This window comes from Arvicanthis niloticus, chromosome 17 (assembly GCF_011762505.2).
Source record: "Arvicanthis niloticus isolate mArvNil1 chromosome 17, mArvNil1.pat.X, whole genome shotgun sequence".
Lineage (NCBI taxonomy): Eukaryota > Metazoa > Chordata > Mammalia > Rodentia > Muridae > Arvicanthis > Arvicanthis niloticus.
In genome coordinates, this window is record NC_047674.1 from 3,433,388 (window position 1) to 3,449,501 (window position 16,114).

A 16,114-nucleotide genomic window follows, 5' to 3' on the forward strand; every position below is an offset into this window, starting at 1 on the left:
ACCACAGAGACTACGTATATTATACGAGGCAGTACAAATGGCAGATGATGGTGTGGTCATTCAACCTAATGACAGTAAGAGACTTGGGGATCAACCAATGGAAAGCTAAGTCCCCAGTCTCCATATATAAGGACTCACCAAGGTGATTGTATAGATTAACGCATCTAAAATATTGCTTCCATATTGTTTCTATCAGAGAATAAAGAACATCGGACAATATTAAATGCCCCAAGGCAAAGGCATTCACTATAGTAAAACTAGAGTCATAAAGCAAATCCACGGTGATGATCCATCCATTAACTTTATCATCCAGGCCGAATGCCTTTTATCCACATATCTCCAGAAGCTGTGGTGTTGACCAATGAGAATATTTGTAATTCTTATCAAATGTAAAGTTATGCTAATATATTTCAGTTAGTTTCATTTAAACCTTGTCTTAGTTAGTTAGGGTTTCTCCCCCCCCCCCCCCCCCCCCCCCCCCCCGTCAACAGACACCATGGCCAAGGCAAGTCTTATAAAGTACATTTAGTTGGGGCTGGCTTACAGGTTCAGAGATTCAGTCTAGTTTTATCATGGCAGCATCCAGGCAGGCAAGGTGCAGGCTGAACTGAGAGTTCTACCTCTTCATCTGAAGGCTGCTAGCAGAATACTGCTTCCAGGCAGCTAGGATGAGGGTCTTAAAGCCCATGCTCACAATGACACACTTACTCCAACAAGGCCACACCTATTCCAACAGGGCCACACCTTGTAATAGTGCCATTCCCTGGGGCAAGCATATACAAACAATAACAAACCTCCACACTGTGGTTGTGACTAATCAAAACTACCTTTGGAATTTCTCCAGATACTCATTCTCCTCTGAATACCATAAACATTTTCATTTTTGTCAGGCTTTCTAGTTTCCCAATATGTCTCATTTCAAAGTTACCGTTATCTGTATGAGGAAATTATCTTATTTCATTCATGCTTTTGCTGAACAGGTGGATTTTCAGTTGCTTGCCAATTGTCTGTCTAGGGGTCATCTCTAAGTTGTATGTGATAATTACACACCAACAAATTTTAACTGCTGAAAACATCCCCTAGTGGTTTTCTAAGCCAAAGAGAGCTCCTACTGCATATCTAAAGGGAGGTACCTTTCAGTGACCTAAGTTAACTGAGGTCAAAAGATAAGGCTTTTTTTGTTTGTTTGTTTTGTTTTTGTTTTTTTTTGTTTTGTTATTGATGTTTTTGTTTTTTAAGATTTCAATTTCAAGCTTCAAAAAGTATTTCTTATTTAGTCATATACACAAAATATTGCTAAGTAGCATTTTGTCTCCGCCCGAGCTGCCCCACTTTGGGAGCCAGAAATGTTGAGAACTGCACTACCCCACGTTTAGGGGCCAAAATGTCTCGGACCGTTCTGTCAATGTTGGAACCTGCACTGCTAAAAGCCTTGGGGACTAACTTGTTAGCCCGCACTGCCCCAAGCTGCTCCAGTCGTCGGGTTGGGGTTCAGCAAGAGAGAGAGTGAGGATGGACGCAAGGAATGGAGACCAGACAGAGTGTGACTCAATCCTGTTTATTCTTCAGTCTCTCTTCTTCTCTCCAAGTCCCAAGTCTTGAGTTCCTAGTCCCTAGTGCCTCCAAGTTCCGAGTTCTTTCTTCCAAGTTCTCAATACTTAGTAATCACTAACTCCAAGTTGTACTGTCCTAATGCCTAATTCCTACTCCAAGTTGTACTCTCTGAAGTGTCTGATTCTCTGTTCGCTCTTCTGTCTTTTATATGTCTCACTTCTAAGCCACGCCTCTAAGTCACAACTTTAATCATGCCCTTAAGTCTTATCTCTAAATATGATCTCTAAGTCACACCCTGAAGTCACATACCTTTAAGTCTCACACACCCAAGGGAAAATCCTGGGTATCTAAAGCAAGATGTTATCAGAGTGTGCTCAGCTGTTGTAGGCTAATGTGATCAAGTCTCTTATCAGGGTATATGGCTCAAGATGGCTGCAAGGATGATAGCTGCCTTCTGTAGGCTCCCCACAGCATTTGGTAAATATTATCCTCACTCATGGAGTTTTTCCTCCTGAGCCCCTTTGACTGGCTTTGAAAATGTAGTGGTTGATATATATCTTGAAGCCTGGAGTCATGTCTTCTATGTTTTTCAGCTTTCTAACTTTTATGTTAAATCCCTGTGCTTATTTATATGTTCAGTGAAAAGAGCAGAAGTGAACGGAGACAAAAGCTCGGACTCTCAGGGGCACCTGTGAATGCTTTGGTGCAGTCCCCATGCTGATGGCCATCTCAAGGAATCCTTAGTCAGAATCTTGTAGTTTCCACTGCCCCCTGCATCTGAAGCACAGAGAACAGTTTATTGAAAATGTCATCACAGAATTCAGAGAGTGGAAGGAGCAGGAACTATATAGGCAGCCAGAGAATTTTCTTTTCCTAAGTGGGAGCTATTGACTGTTGGCGTTTCGTGACATACATGCTTTAAGGCAGCTCGCTGGTAAGTTCTATTCATTTTTATTTGTGACAAATGATAGATTTGTAAAAATACTAATCTAAAACCTAGAAGTATTTATTAGGTATATATGCACTAGTGTCAGAAATATTAAATCCAAAGGAAAATCATTCATTATGCAATATGGAAAAAGAACAACTCAATAAACAATAGTCATCTGTATTGAATGAATTACTGATTTATGTTGGGCTTTCCCTCCCTACTCTTCATTAAGAATTCATTAATTTCTTAGAAGGAAACCTACTATACAGTGACTCTATATCAATATTTAATGTAACAGTGCCTGGAGCACTGGATTGACTTTCTTTTTGTGAAAAGGGGAAAGGAAATTAAGATTGTGTCCTATTTTCTAATGGCAGAACCTTCAGATAAATTACAATTTTGTTGTTCTTTACATTGTAGAGGTGATAATGATCAGGTTCTTTGTGTTCATTGAGATGTTCGTGCTTGCTTCATTTTGTCAGGCTGAAATGTAGCATTTAATGTTATCGACCGTCTGGCAAAGAGTGGGATGCCTGACACTACCATGTTTATGTGGCTGGACTCTTTGTGCTTAAAGAAGAAAATGCTTCATTGGCCTTGCCAATGGTTTCCTAAAATTAAATCCTCTTCCTTTACACCTACTCTATTCGTGTGTGTGTGTGATATGTATATATATATATACATATATATATACATATATATATATATGTATGTATATATATATTTATATATATATATATATATATATATATATATATATATATACATATCCTGATTGATATTTGCTTTCATTTTTGTACCTAGGAAATTCAAGGAAAGTGTAATAATTTCCTAATAGTTGATAATACTCTTGCTTTTTTAATTGTCTGCCTATCCGCTTTGCAGCCTGAGATTTGGTGATTCTGTTGTCAGATACACATTGTTTTTGACTTAAATTTAACCCAAGAAGCAGGCCACTCTGTGAAATGAAAAGGTAGGCAGGAGAGCTATCTATCCTGTGGTCATTTGAATAGGTATGGCCCCCCATAGACTCACGCATTTGAATGCTTGGTCCACAGGAGTGACACTATTAGGAGGTGTAACCTTGTTAGAGTAGGTGTGGCTTGTTGGAGGAAGTGCATCATTGTGGGGGTGGGATTTAAGGTCATATACACTCAAGCTCTGCCCAGTCTGGACTCTAGCCTCCTGCTGGCTGTCTTTATATCATGTGTGTCTGCGCACTGCTACGCTTCCCACCATGATGATAATGGACTAAACTTCTAAACTTGTAGGCCAGCCCTAATAAAATGTTTCCTTCATAAGAGTTGACTTGGTCATGGTGTGTCTTTACGGCAATGGAAAACCTAAGACAATACCCAAACTGAGGTATAATATGGCAATAGTGTATATATTAGTAGTTCAAGCGAAACACATGTTATATTAATTAGCATGATCAAAGAGGAGAATAGGTCATGACATCATTGCTATTGGCTTTCCTTCTGGCAGGGCTGACTTTTTAGAGACACAAAAACAGATCTGATCAGTAATATGGGAAATGTTTGCATATAGGCATTGGGTCTGGCCTCAAATTATTGCAATTCTAATATAAGTTTTCCAATACTTCTTCCTTCAAAGCATCCTGTTTTCTTTGTAAGTTTCCCACATGGTGAGTAACACTATTTCCATGAGCTTACATGTGACTGGAGCAGATGAAATTAAATGTCTGAGAAGGTGCATTGGTGACAACTCAATGAAACCACTAAGCACATTTAGAGAATGAAACTATATCTGAAGGACCATGTTCAGGCCTGGGTTTCCTAGATTCTAATAGTTATATACTAAAGCCAAAAGACTGTTCTTGTTTGTTTGCATTTATATCCTAGCACCTCCTCTTGCTTTAAGGCTACCGAATTCCGGATTGTACACTACTATTAGCATTCAAGTAGATTAGGACCAAGCAATCATTTCTGTTACAGAGCAGCTCACCACAGGATGTAGACGTCTCCACCTCTTATCTGTAGGCATGTAGGCTTCTTATGTCCAGTGCTCTATGGCGAGTGGTTTGAAGTCAGTTGGCTGGCTGCAGAATAAAAAACATGCAATAATCCTTACAGAGATAAATTTCTAGTAATATATTGCTTATGCAAACATCATATTTTCAAGTGCATCCTACCTGGGCATTTTATATGTGAATATATACTAGCTGGTTATATAATTGGTGTGATTTTCTTGAGTGAGAGATAAAAACACATTCAGAGGATAGTTTAGAGCCTCTGCTGAGAGCAGAGACATTTTTACTGACCATACATATGGTTATGCGTTCTGCTTTCAGTTGTGTTTCCATTCTTGAGGCTTGTTTAGCTCATGAACTTTTGGATGGAGCCGTGTTCGACGCTTGATTTAAAGTTGGATGTGTGACCCAGTGTTGCCCACTCAGATCACTCCATTTCCCTGCATTTGCTTTAGAGATGGGCTTATGATCTACTAAAGACAGTGACATTAGCTCTAGGATCTAAGAGGAACTGTTTGGGAAAATGGCTGTCTAGATACAGGTAGCCATCTTGACTCAAGGAGTACAGAGATTACTGAATAAGAACGAAACCCAACAGAGGATGGGGGAACAGGCACAGGGGAAAACACGTGTTCTGATAGCACAGAACATACATTTGAGTGAAATTATGGAGTATGTCTTTTGCTCAATCTAGTTTAAGTTGAAGTTCATTTGAAACTGAAGTGGATGTGTACAATATGGGTGTTTACTGATGGGACGGGTCAAGGAAGGGTTACCTACACAGTGTGTTAGTCTTCTAACAAAACACCTGACACTGTTTTTCATGAAATCCTTGTGGATAACATGGGCAAATGAGAAATGGATGCACACACAGTCAGGTAACTTCATCAATAATGGAAGAGTCATGTCCAAGAATGCTAATTTCATGTCAACCAGAAAGAAATTCTATAGTGGTGTGCCTCAGGGTTCTCCCTGGCCCTGTCCTTTTTGACATATGTATCAAAGGTTTGGGTGAGCACACTGAGGGTATTCCTATCAAATTCTACACACAGTCAGATGATTGGCGAGCTGGAGAGCATGCTGGGTAACTGAGACCCAATTCTAAATCTCACTATAAGACAGAGCACTAGAATAGAATTTTAAGAACTAACATTAAAATCTTTGAATCAGATCCAAAAGCAATTATACAAATAACTGGGCAATGGCTGGGAATTTAGTTAAGGACGATTTCAAAATGGATCAGCAATGTTTTACAGCTGCTTAAATAATTAAATAAGTAGAATCTCATTATATTACATAAGTAGGACAGAGTAGTTGATGTGTTTATAAAAAGATAAAGAGAGGGAGGATGTGTTCTATGGGGGTGTGGTGAGGTGTGAAGGAAGGGGCTGTCTCAGCGGGTAGGCCCATGCCAAGGCATTCCTTCTCCCTGAGGGACTAGCCATAAGGCGGACTAGTATAGAGTTTATTCATGGGGAGGGGAGTTAAGAGGGTAGTAGAGGCAGAGAGAGAGAGAGAGAGAGAGAGAGAGAGAGAGAGAGAGAGAGAGAGAAGAGAAGTAGAGGCTGGCCATGAGCATGTGGAGTGGGGGTGAATGGGAATGGAGAATGGGCGAGTAGACAGAGCTGGAGCAAGAAGGCAAGAGAGGAACAAGAGAACAAGAGAGGGAGGAAGGGGGCAAGCAGCCCCTTTTACAGTGGGCCAGGCCTACCTGCTGTTGCCAGGTAACTGTGGGGTGGGGCATATCTGGCTGTTGCCAGGTAATTGGGGTGGAGTTTAGACAGAATGCTAACAGTAGTGGTGCAGGAAGATGTCACAAACACATCATGGGGCAAGGCTGCTGGAGTAGAGGGCACCGAGCCAAAGGAACTAAGGCTTTCAAATAGTCCAACCTAAATATCTAACGATATAGTCCCGACTTGCCAAATCACATAAACAGAAAGATTAAAAAGTACCGGCTGCAGTCCTCACAGCCTCTCCTGCTCCCACCTGCTATTTAGACATTGTTTCCTTCCCCACAGAGGAAGGGTAGCTTCTATCTGGGAGATTACTTAAATTATGCTACAGATAAAATTCTGAGGAGGTAAGGAAGATGAGACAGGTAGGAAAGGTAGAAAAGGAAAGAGAACGTCTTGGGGTTTGTCCAGGAAGTGTTTGCAGACGTTTTAACACGGCTCCAGAAGTGCTTCCAAGACAGGAAAGAATGGGGGTGGGGGTGGGGAGAATGGAGATGTTGATTTTGTTATAGCATTCGCTCAACCATAAATATGTATTTATCCCACTTCAAAATATGTATTTGTCATTAGTGCCTAACTTTCCACGAAATTAATCCCTGGATTTGTTTTATCAAAGACATTTTATGTATTTTCTTTCCAGCCAAGTTCTGTACCCACACACTTCCCCTAACACCACAGGTAAATAAAGTTTTATGGGAAAACTATCATATTCTTAACAAAGAGGGTATAGGGCTTCATAGCCATAGTATGGTTGGGTCTACAATTAGAAAATGTTCATCGACTAGAATTTTACTGGGGGAACTTAGTAATAGAGATTTTGTCCAATGGAATTGAAGACCCCCAAACTCGGGAGACCCTTACTCAAGTCTCAGGAAATCACAACCACCCAAAAATCACAAGAAACCAAACCTGGATGCAATCAGCAGAGATTTATTGGGGAGAGTTGGCTAGCCAAGGTCAAAACTGCTCGTCCACGCAGGAACAGAATTTTGACAAAAGGCCAGCAAGCTGAGGTTTTTTTTTTTTTTTTTTTTTTTTTTTTTTTTAGCATGGGGTGGGGAAAGGAAGGAATTTTCACGTGGTTACACATGATTGGTTGTTTTACAAATTTTGAACATCAGCAGGCTGTAACACTGGGAAAACCTCAAAGGGGGGGAGTAGCCAAGAACAGTGGAAAGTTAGCTACTTCTTGGAACCACCCAGATGACTTGCATCTTTCTCTGTGGTCAGAAATGTCTTCTTAATTTGGGCCTTCCCCACCCTGAGGCTTGAGGAATGTTAATCCAGCAAGTATCCTCTGATTCAGGGATAATGCCCTCCACCCGGAATGTGTCCCGGGGCAGTGAAGGCCTGAAATCTTACATTCAGTTCTGCCTTCTGTTACCTGCATTCTCTTGCTCAGGTTTAGGGAAAAGAAAAAGCCTATATATATTTCATAAAATGGTCTTTATAATTTTTCACTCTACAGAATGACACAAATTTTGTCATTTAAGAAATTGCCATTGTATGTATACTACATATTGATTTACATAAAGCATAACTACTATTATTCTGCTAAGGAAGTATACAAGCCAGACTGAGTCCTAGCACTGAGGTGGAAGTGGACATGGGCTCTCAACCCTAACCAAGAAGCTGTTTGCCATCCGTATGCACTGACAAAAGTAAATTAGTTTTCTTCAGTGGAGTCTCACTGGGCATACTAACTGCCCCCAGGACAGGCCTCAAGCCCATCACAAACTAACTCAGTGGTATTTTTGTAGACTCTTTGTCTAATTTTGCTTTGTTTGGGAATTTTGTCTTGTCTATCTGGAATGTTGCTCATTTATTTTGATTTCCATTTTTGAGTGGTTGTGCGATTCTTGGTTTGTTTGTCTGTGGGTTTTTGTTTATTTTTAAATAGAAGTAGAGAAAGAATGTAGAGAAAGTTGGGTGGCTATGGAGGTAGGGAGGGTCTGTGAAGAATTACAGGAGAAAGGAAAACATCATCAAAATATATTGTATGAAAAACATTTGATTAAAAGAAAAATGAATACCTTCTGCAAGTTGAGCTTCAAGTTGAATTCTATTTTTAATAAAAACCCCAGAAGCACAATTTTAGGATCAACTGATTCTAAAATTTACAGGTAATATCAGGGTCTATTCACACCAACACAATTAAAAAAAAAAAATTGGAAACAGCCCCATCCCAGCAGACATTAAGAAACAGCCATGGCAGTGAAATAACTATGGAAAATGACAATTAGTAAAATCACATCGTGGTATACTGTAGAGTTGCTTTAAATTTTAGAACTTCAAGGTAGAGGAGTGTGTCTTAAAAACAGACCTCCCTGGACTTCCAGGACTAAAAGCTGCCTCTGTGTGTCCCAGTTAAGGAGAAGACTCAATGTTAGAAAGAATACACTGCATCCTAAAGAAAGGGCACAACCTTCAGTGATTCACAAGAGTAGGCAGGGAAGAAAAGTGAGAAACAAACAAGCCAAGCCTAACACCATTCCACCTATGTCACGCCCCAGCAGTGGAAAGGGACAAAAAGTAAGCCAGGTGACAGAACCACAACACAGAACCAGAGCCCTCGAGTGCCTCAAATCTAGCTTAACCTTTGATGACCTGGTAATTCCTCCTGTAAACTGGTCAGCAATGGAGAGCAATCCCATTTTGTCAGTCTGTACAACTCAGGGCAGAAACGGAGTGCCAATGTAAGAGACAGCCTATTGCTTAAAACTGTGCCTCCCAGGCAGATCGTGGTGGCACATGCTTTTAACCTTAGCACACGGAGGCAGGGGCAGGTGGATCTCTGCACTTGGGAGGTAGAGGCTGGAGGATCGCTGAGAGTTCGAGCCCAGCCTGGTCTACAAAGCAAGTCCAGGACAGCCAGCACCTACACATAGAAACCCTGAGTTGAAAAACCAAGAGGCGAAACAACCAATCAGCCAGCCAGCCAACTAACCAACCAACCAATCAAAAACAAAACAAAACAAAACAAAACAAAAAAACCCAAAAAAAAAAAACAAAACCATGATTCTCCCTAGGGACTGGAGAATAGGGAACAACCAGGTTTAGGGAAGCCTGAACTTAACAGATCATATCTTCTGGGTCAGACCTAGGAAGAATTTATGCAGAAGGAAGGGATGAAGCAGAAATGCGCTGAAAATTGCAGGCTGAGACGCTTGGCTCAGGCAGTTAGTTAACTGAGAAAGGTTGCCCTACGCCTGACATCAAGCCTGGAGCCTGTGGTCAGTGTGTGGATTGCCATCGGAATCTGCCTGTGTCCCATTGAAAGCTACAGAGTTCAGACACTCCGAAGTGCATCCTCGCACAGGGTGGTTAATCCATGGGAGATCTGACAGCACATTGACAGGTCTTCTGCAATCGGTATCTTAGTGGTGAGGGTCCTTACCAGTCTCTCTTCAAACACAGTTTAAAAGGTAATCTTAGAACAGTAGCCACCTGGGTGTACGGTTTGGGAAGTCTTAGGAGGGTGGGAGAATCTGCTTAGTCCTCAGACAGCAAAGCTAAGCATGGCCAACAGAGGCCTCTGGTAAGCAAAGAAGGGAAGCTGCTATAGTGAATATTTGTCCAACACAGTCTCAACACCAGCATACACTGCAGGAAGAAAGTGACAGTTCCTCTAGCCCCGCCCCGCACCCTGCGCATGTGCAGTCTCTGATTTCTGAGACCTCGAGAGAAGTTGCTTTGACACTTCATCTGTAATTTTTGCTCTTTGTGATTCCTTTTTTCTCCTATTAACTACACTTTTGGCAATATTTTTTACCTTGTCATATTTTTAAAAATTTGTATTAATTCCAATTCACAGCCATCATATTTTGTTTATACTTTTATTAAATTATTGGGTATTCTCTTTTTTCCTTTCAGTTTTTCTCCCCTATATCCCCCTCTTTTCTCTCTGTTATACTTTTAGTAGATTTTTTTTCCCCATGAATTTTCTTTTGTTCTTTGAGAATCCGTATGCTTGGGAATGAAATATGATCACATGCATTCCCTCGTTCCCTCTATAACTCTTAGTAAGCCCGCCAACGTTTTCTTTTCCCCTCTAAGACTATATCCTCCTCCTATTCTTCTGATAAGCCACCAAGTCCAATCAGTGTTGCTTATTTATACGTAAATGTGGAAACTGCTGGTTGAGAGTGGTCCAGATTCTGGGCCAGATCCAGCCCCCACATTGGGTTCACAGCAAGCTGCTGGGTATTGCGGACCTCCTCATGCACTACTGGGTCCTTTTGGTAGTACTTTGGCTTGATCTTAAACTTTCAAAAATTAAAAACAAACAGCAATAACAACAAAACTCCCACATCTTTGTTTATTGTGTTCATTTAAAAATATTTATCCAACATTTCTTTTTAACTAAATTCTCCTTACTGAGACAGTACATCTTATTTTATACTTTATTTTTAACAAACTGTGGAGATGGTTTGAATGAAGGTAACCCCCATAGGCTCATATGACTGAATGTTTGTTTCAAAATTAGTGAAACTGCTTGAGAAGGGGTGGCCTGTTAGAAGAAGTGTGTCCTGAGAGATGAGCTTTGATGTTTAAAAGGCCAGACCAGAGCCAGTCTCTTCTTTATTTCTGTGTCTGTGTATCAAGACGTAGCTCTCAGCTACTTCTCCAGCACCACGCCTGCGCGCCCGCCTGCCTGCGGGCCTGCCTGCCTGCCTGCCTGCCTGCCTGCGCGCCTGCCTGCCTGCCACCATTCTCCCTGCCATGATGCTCGTTGATTAACAGGCAGAAGCTATAAGCAAGCCCCCAATTAAATGTTCTCTTCTGTAAGTGGCCTTGGTCATGGTGTCCTGTCAGTAATACAACAGTGACTGAGACATAAACTCTTGTTCTTTTCTCTCCCATTTCTAAGTGTTGTTTACCCTTCTCTCTTTTGTCATTAGCCTTGATTTTCTCTTTGTGTGTGTGTGTCACTCATTTATCATTTCATTCACTTTCTATTTTACCATTTATCCTAAATAAAGTTTATATTGTTTTTATTAGATTTATTCATTTTATTTTGTGTGTTGGTGTTTTGCCTGCATGTATGTCTGTGTACTACATGGGTGCTTGTGCCCACAGCTATCATAAGAAGACATCAGATCCCTTGGAACTGCAGTTACAGATGGTTGAGAACTACCCAGGTCCACTGCAAGAGCAACAAGTGTTCTTAAATGCGGAGCCATTTTTCAGGCCCCTATTCTAAATAATTTTCAACTTCATATCATATTCTAGGTTGGTTTTTTTTTTTTTTTTTTTTTTTTGCCATTTTCTATTTATGGTTACTGGTGATATATTAGTGGATTTCATCAGTTTCAGTTATATTTCTATATCTTATACCACTTAGCATTGCTGTCATGATAGTTTGCCTCCTTCCCTCTGAGTAAGTATGGATTGAACTTTCAAAAGCAGGCTGCTTGGGCTGGAGAGATGGCTCAGTGGTTAAGAGCACTGTCTGCTCTTTCAGAGGTCCTGAGTTCAATTCCCAGCAACCACATGGTGGCTCACAACCATCTGTAATGGGATCTGATGCCCTCTTCTGGTGTTTCTGAAGACAGTGACAGTGACAGTGTACTCACATATATGAAATGAATAAATCTTTCAAAAAAAAGTAGGCCACTGAATAAAAGTTTCAGATAAAACTGTAAGAGATATCCAAAATAACAGATATATAAACCACAGCACAGAAACACAAAAATACATTTAAAAACAAGGTAATATGATTCTTTCAAAGGACTTCTCAACTATTGAAACCTCTGAGTCTGCCTGTACTAAAACAGGCAGAGTGCTGGATGAGATACAGAATGAAGTATTTTTCAATCATACAAAAGATATTGAATTATTACATTTGTAGGAAAATATATAGAACTGTGTATCATTATGGTAAAGTATTTCCATAAGACTTTGACAAAAATCACATTTTCTTTCACATAAAGAGTATAGATATATTTATTTTATAAAGATTAACTTATGAATCCATGTGTGGGGGTGTGATTAAAATAGAAAGAAGGCCCAGGGGAGACAGAGAAAGAGATATTAAGGGGGAAGAAAGTTAGGAGCAAGGGAGGGGTCATGGGATACATTTGATATGAAAGCTGCAGAAGGGATTATTTGAGAGGAGGAAGGATATGAAGAAAAACAAAAGGATTTAAACAACAGTTTGGAAATTTACCAGTAGCTAGTCCTCTTATGTTCTATTGGGTCCCCAGAGGCTCTGGCAGCCTCTGGGTATTAAAACCTCACATTAGAATTTGAAAAGTCCTCTAGATGGTGATGAAAATATATATATTAATTGTCTAGGATGATATTTGAATCATTTGGTAAGTTAAAATTACTAACTTACATACTTTGTATGGGTATATTTTATGATAATTTAGGAATATCAGAATTAAAAATAACTTTACCAGGTAGCTCTAATGTATATCTCAGTACTGTGTATATGTATACAAAACATATAGTATTATATAGTATAGTATTATGAAATTAGGCCATGTTCTCAATGTTGAAAAACATGCAGGAGCTTTGGAAAGCACTGATGGCTCTTCACAGGCACCATGACACTGATGGTATTGGTCTGAATCAAAATCTGAAGGTCAGGAATTTTCAATCCTTCTGCATTACTGCATACCATGTGGCCAGGGTTGAAATCCCTGGTTTAAAACAGGGGTTCTTGATATGTGCTTCTCAGATGAGCAGCATCTGCATCGCCTAGGACTGTCAGCTATGCAAGGAAATTGTATCCTAATCCTGCCAATATCTGTAAAGTTCTCTGGGCCCAAAGCACTTGTGGAAGACAGGGTCCAGGAATAGAAAGCATTTTCATATTTAGTACCATGTGGGGCAGAAGAGAGTGAAGAAGTTGGCTCCACTTAATAGAAAGAAACCAGGTAAGATGCTGAGATTTCTATAGACAAAGGCTTCTATAGACAGGAGTCAGAATTACAGTGTGCACCCCACATACTCTGTTACTCCTCTAGTGCTGCCTCCTCTGCCAACCCTCAAATGCACCCTGCAGCTTCACTTCCTTAACCTTAGTCTTTTGAGCCAGAGTTTCCTAAATCATTGGGTTTAGTCAACCAATGATTCTTTCGCTGAATGTGACCATTTAGAGACTGGAGCATCTGTGACATTTTAAGAGAACATATTGTCTAGGATTCACTTTCTAAGAGTTTAGGATGGAAAAAGAAAATCAGATTTATAGCTATGCTGAAGAATGTAACATTTTTTTCCTCCCCAGCTGCCCACAATAGTTAATCAGTGACCAAGCATTAGCTGTAGAGTCAGTAGAGCTGGTTTCTGTAGAACATCTGTGGGGACATACCTTAGCCTCAGGGCTTTAAAATGAGGCATGGTGACATGGCTGTGCTATCTGTCCAATGTTAAGAACTTTGATACAACCATATTATTAGTAATTAATTCTACCACCTGTCCCAACACTAATTATTTCCAAACTACCTTTATAGATGAGAGACCCAGAAACTAGTTTTCTTGTGGACACTGTGACTACAACACTCCTCCAGGCTCACTATCAGGAAGGTGACACATAAGTGGTTATTGAGACAGAGAGTGTTGGCAAGATTTCCACTTGAATGAAGAGATGAACTACAAAGCCAAGATTTATTTTCTTGAAATTATGAACCAAGCTTGGTTTCCAAGGCCCCACAGTGTCAAAGAATCAGGATATAGTTTTGTACATTTATTTACCTTCTATTCTCTTCCAAGGGAGAACTCTTTAACTTTGCCACAGGTGTACCTCAGCCTTTGTGCTCCATCTCCTTTCTCCAAGGGCTTTGCTGTGGTTCCCCATCACCATGGCGACATTCAGACATTCCTCCAGAGACCTGAGCACACAGATCCAAGTGGGAGCTCATTACCTGTACAGAATCAGAGGAGCAGTGCACAGATAAGTAGTTGGAAGTCAGAGGAGGGAGGAAAAAATAGTTATAAGTCCCTTTTCAGAAAGTCTTTGGAGGACAATCAAGTAAACTCAGAGAAGAGTGAGACTGGAGCTAAGGTCAGAAGGAAAGACTCACTCATGGAAAGCTGGAGCACTCTGACAGTCATTTCTAGAAACATATGGGGTAACCTGTTAAAGACATAAAACAAAACAAAACAAAACAAATAAACAACAAACAAACAAATCCTGAGGCTAGGGAGATGGCTCAGCAGTTAAGAGCAACAGCTGCTTTTCCAGAGGACTTGGGTTTAATTCCCAGCACCCACCTGGCTTGTCTATAACTCCAGTTCCTGGGGATCTGACACCTTCAAACAGATACACATGCAGGCAGAACACCAATGCACATAAAATAAAAATAAATAAATAAAAATAGTAACCAAACCAACCAACCAAAACAAAACAAAGACAAACAAACAAAAAAAACAACACCTCAGTGAGGTAGATGCTCTATCTCAGAGACCCTGGAAAATCCCTGTAAATATGCTGCTCTGCCTGTCTTTAGGACTTTCCTAGTCTGGAAAATCCATCTCTACTCAAGTTCATGGAGTCCTCTATCCAAGTAACATTTTTAGAAATCACACAAAAGTACCTGATCCATTATCTTCTACTCATAACATACCAATAATATCCCAAAGCAGATAATTATGTCATTATTTGCAATGTGATCTCTGAATTGAACAGGTGCAGTTGGAAGGGGGGACAGACTTGTGTGACAGCCACAGATCTGCTCAGGGATCAACATTAAAGGGAAAAAATGCATAATTCTTCATAAACATCTCCACCTGCAGACAATCAGAAAGACATACCTGATAGCAGTTTCTCCTCTGGTGCCTAAATTATTTCTTCTGAGATGAAAAAAAAAAAAAAAATGAAAAACAGTTTTCTCTATATATGATTATTCTAAACACAATGTATCTTTTCTATTAGTATTAAATGGAATTTTATGTATGTTTATTTTTATGCTAGACTAAATAAAATAACCATTGGCCTATACTCATTTTAGAGTCTCAGTAGAAATACCCAGAAGCTACATTTTAAGATTAGTAATAAAATTGATTCTAAAAATGAGAAATGATGATTTAAACCTGGGAAATTTAAACCATTAGTGTTATAACAGTGAGTAGCATACTTTATAACTCTAAAATATGAGCTTTTTCATTTCCTTTCTGTGAAGGGAAGCCTTGGCCCAGGACTCAAGAAATAATCCTAAGTGCTAGTGATGACCTTAAAAAGCAATTGCATAAAACCACTTAGGGGTGCCAAGCTAGAAGGATCACTGTAAACTCTAAGACTAACCTGGGCTCCAGAGTTACTCCCAGGAAAGCCTGAGCTACACAGTCAGACCTTATCTAAAAAAATGTCTCTTGATTTTCATGCATAGTTTAGTGGACTGAGGGAGAATTCTGAATGTGGATTTGAAAATGTATTTGTTTGCTGTATCTATTTTCAAAATTTAAAATACATTTTGGCTTATCTATTATATATTTGTAAATTAACATATTTTGTAATTTTATTTTTATGTGTGTGTGTGTGTGTGTGTGTGTGTGTGTGTGTGTGTGTGTGTGCATGTGTGTGTGCATGTGCATGTGTGCTGGCTAATCTTTCATCATTGTGACACACAAACTAGAATTATTAATAAGGAAGGAAACTCAATTGAGAAAATGCCACCATAAGATCCATCTGTAAAGCATTTTCTTAATAGTTATTGATGGTGGTGCCATCCCTGGGCTGGTGATCCTTGGTTCTGTAAGAAACCAGACTGAGCAAACCATGGTAGCAAGCCAGTAAGCAGCACCCCTCCATGGTTGCCTCTGCTTCAGCTCCTGCTCTAGGTTCCGGCCCTGTTTGAGTTCTTGTTCTGCCTTCCTTCACTGATGAACAGGGATATGGACATGTAAGCTAAGTAAAGGTTTTCCTCAGCAGCTTGCTTTTGGGTCACGGTGTTGTTG

The 16,114-nt window shown here is 40.0% G+C and overlaps 1 long non-coding RNA gene across 1 annotated transcript; it reads right to left on the minus strand.

Moving 5' to 3' along the window:
- Window positions 1-1,543: 1,543 nt before the first annotated feature.
- LOC143434760 (uncharacterized) lies at window positions 1,544-14,033 on the minus strand. The gene is made up of 3 exons (XR_013104517.1): window positions 13,913-14,033; window positions 4,451-4,544; window positions 1,544-2,331 (listed from the first exon to the last, which is right to left on the minus strand). It is a non-coding gene; the product is annotated as an uncharacterized LOC143434760 (long non-coding RNA).
- Window positions 14,034-16,114: the final 2,081 nt, after the last annotated feature.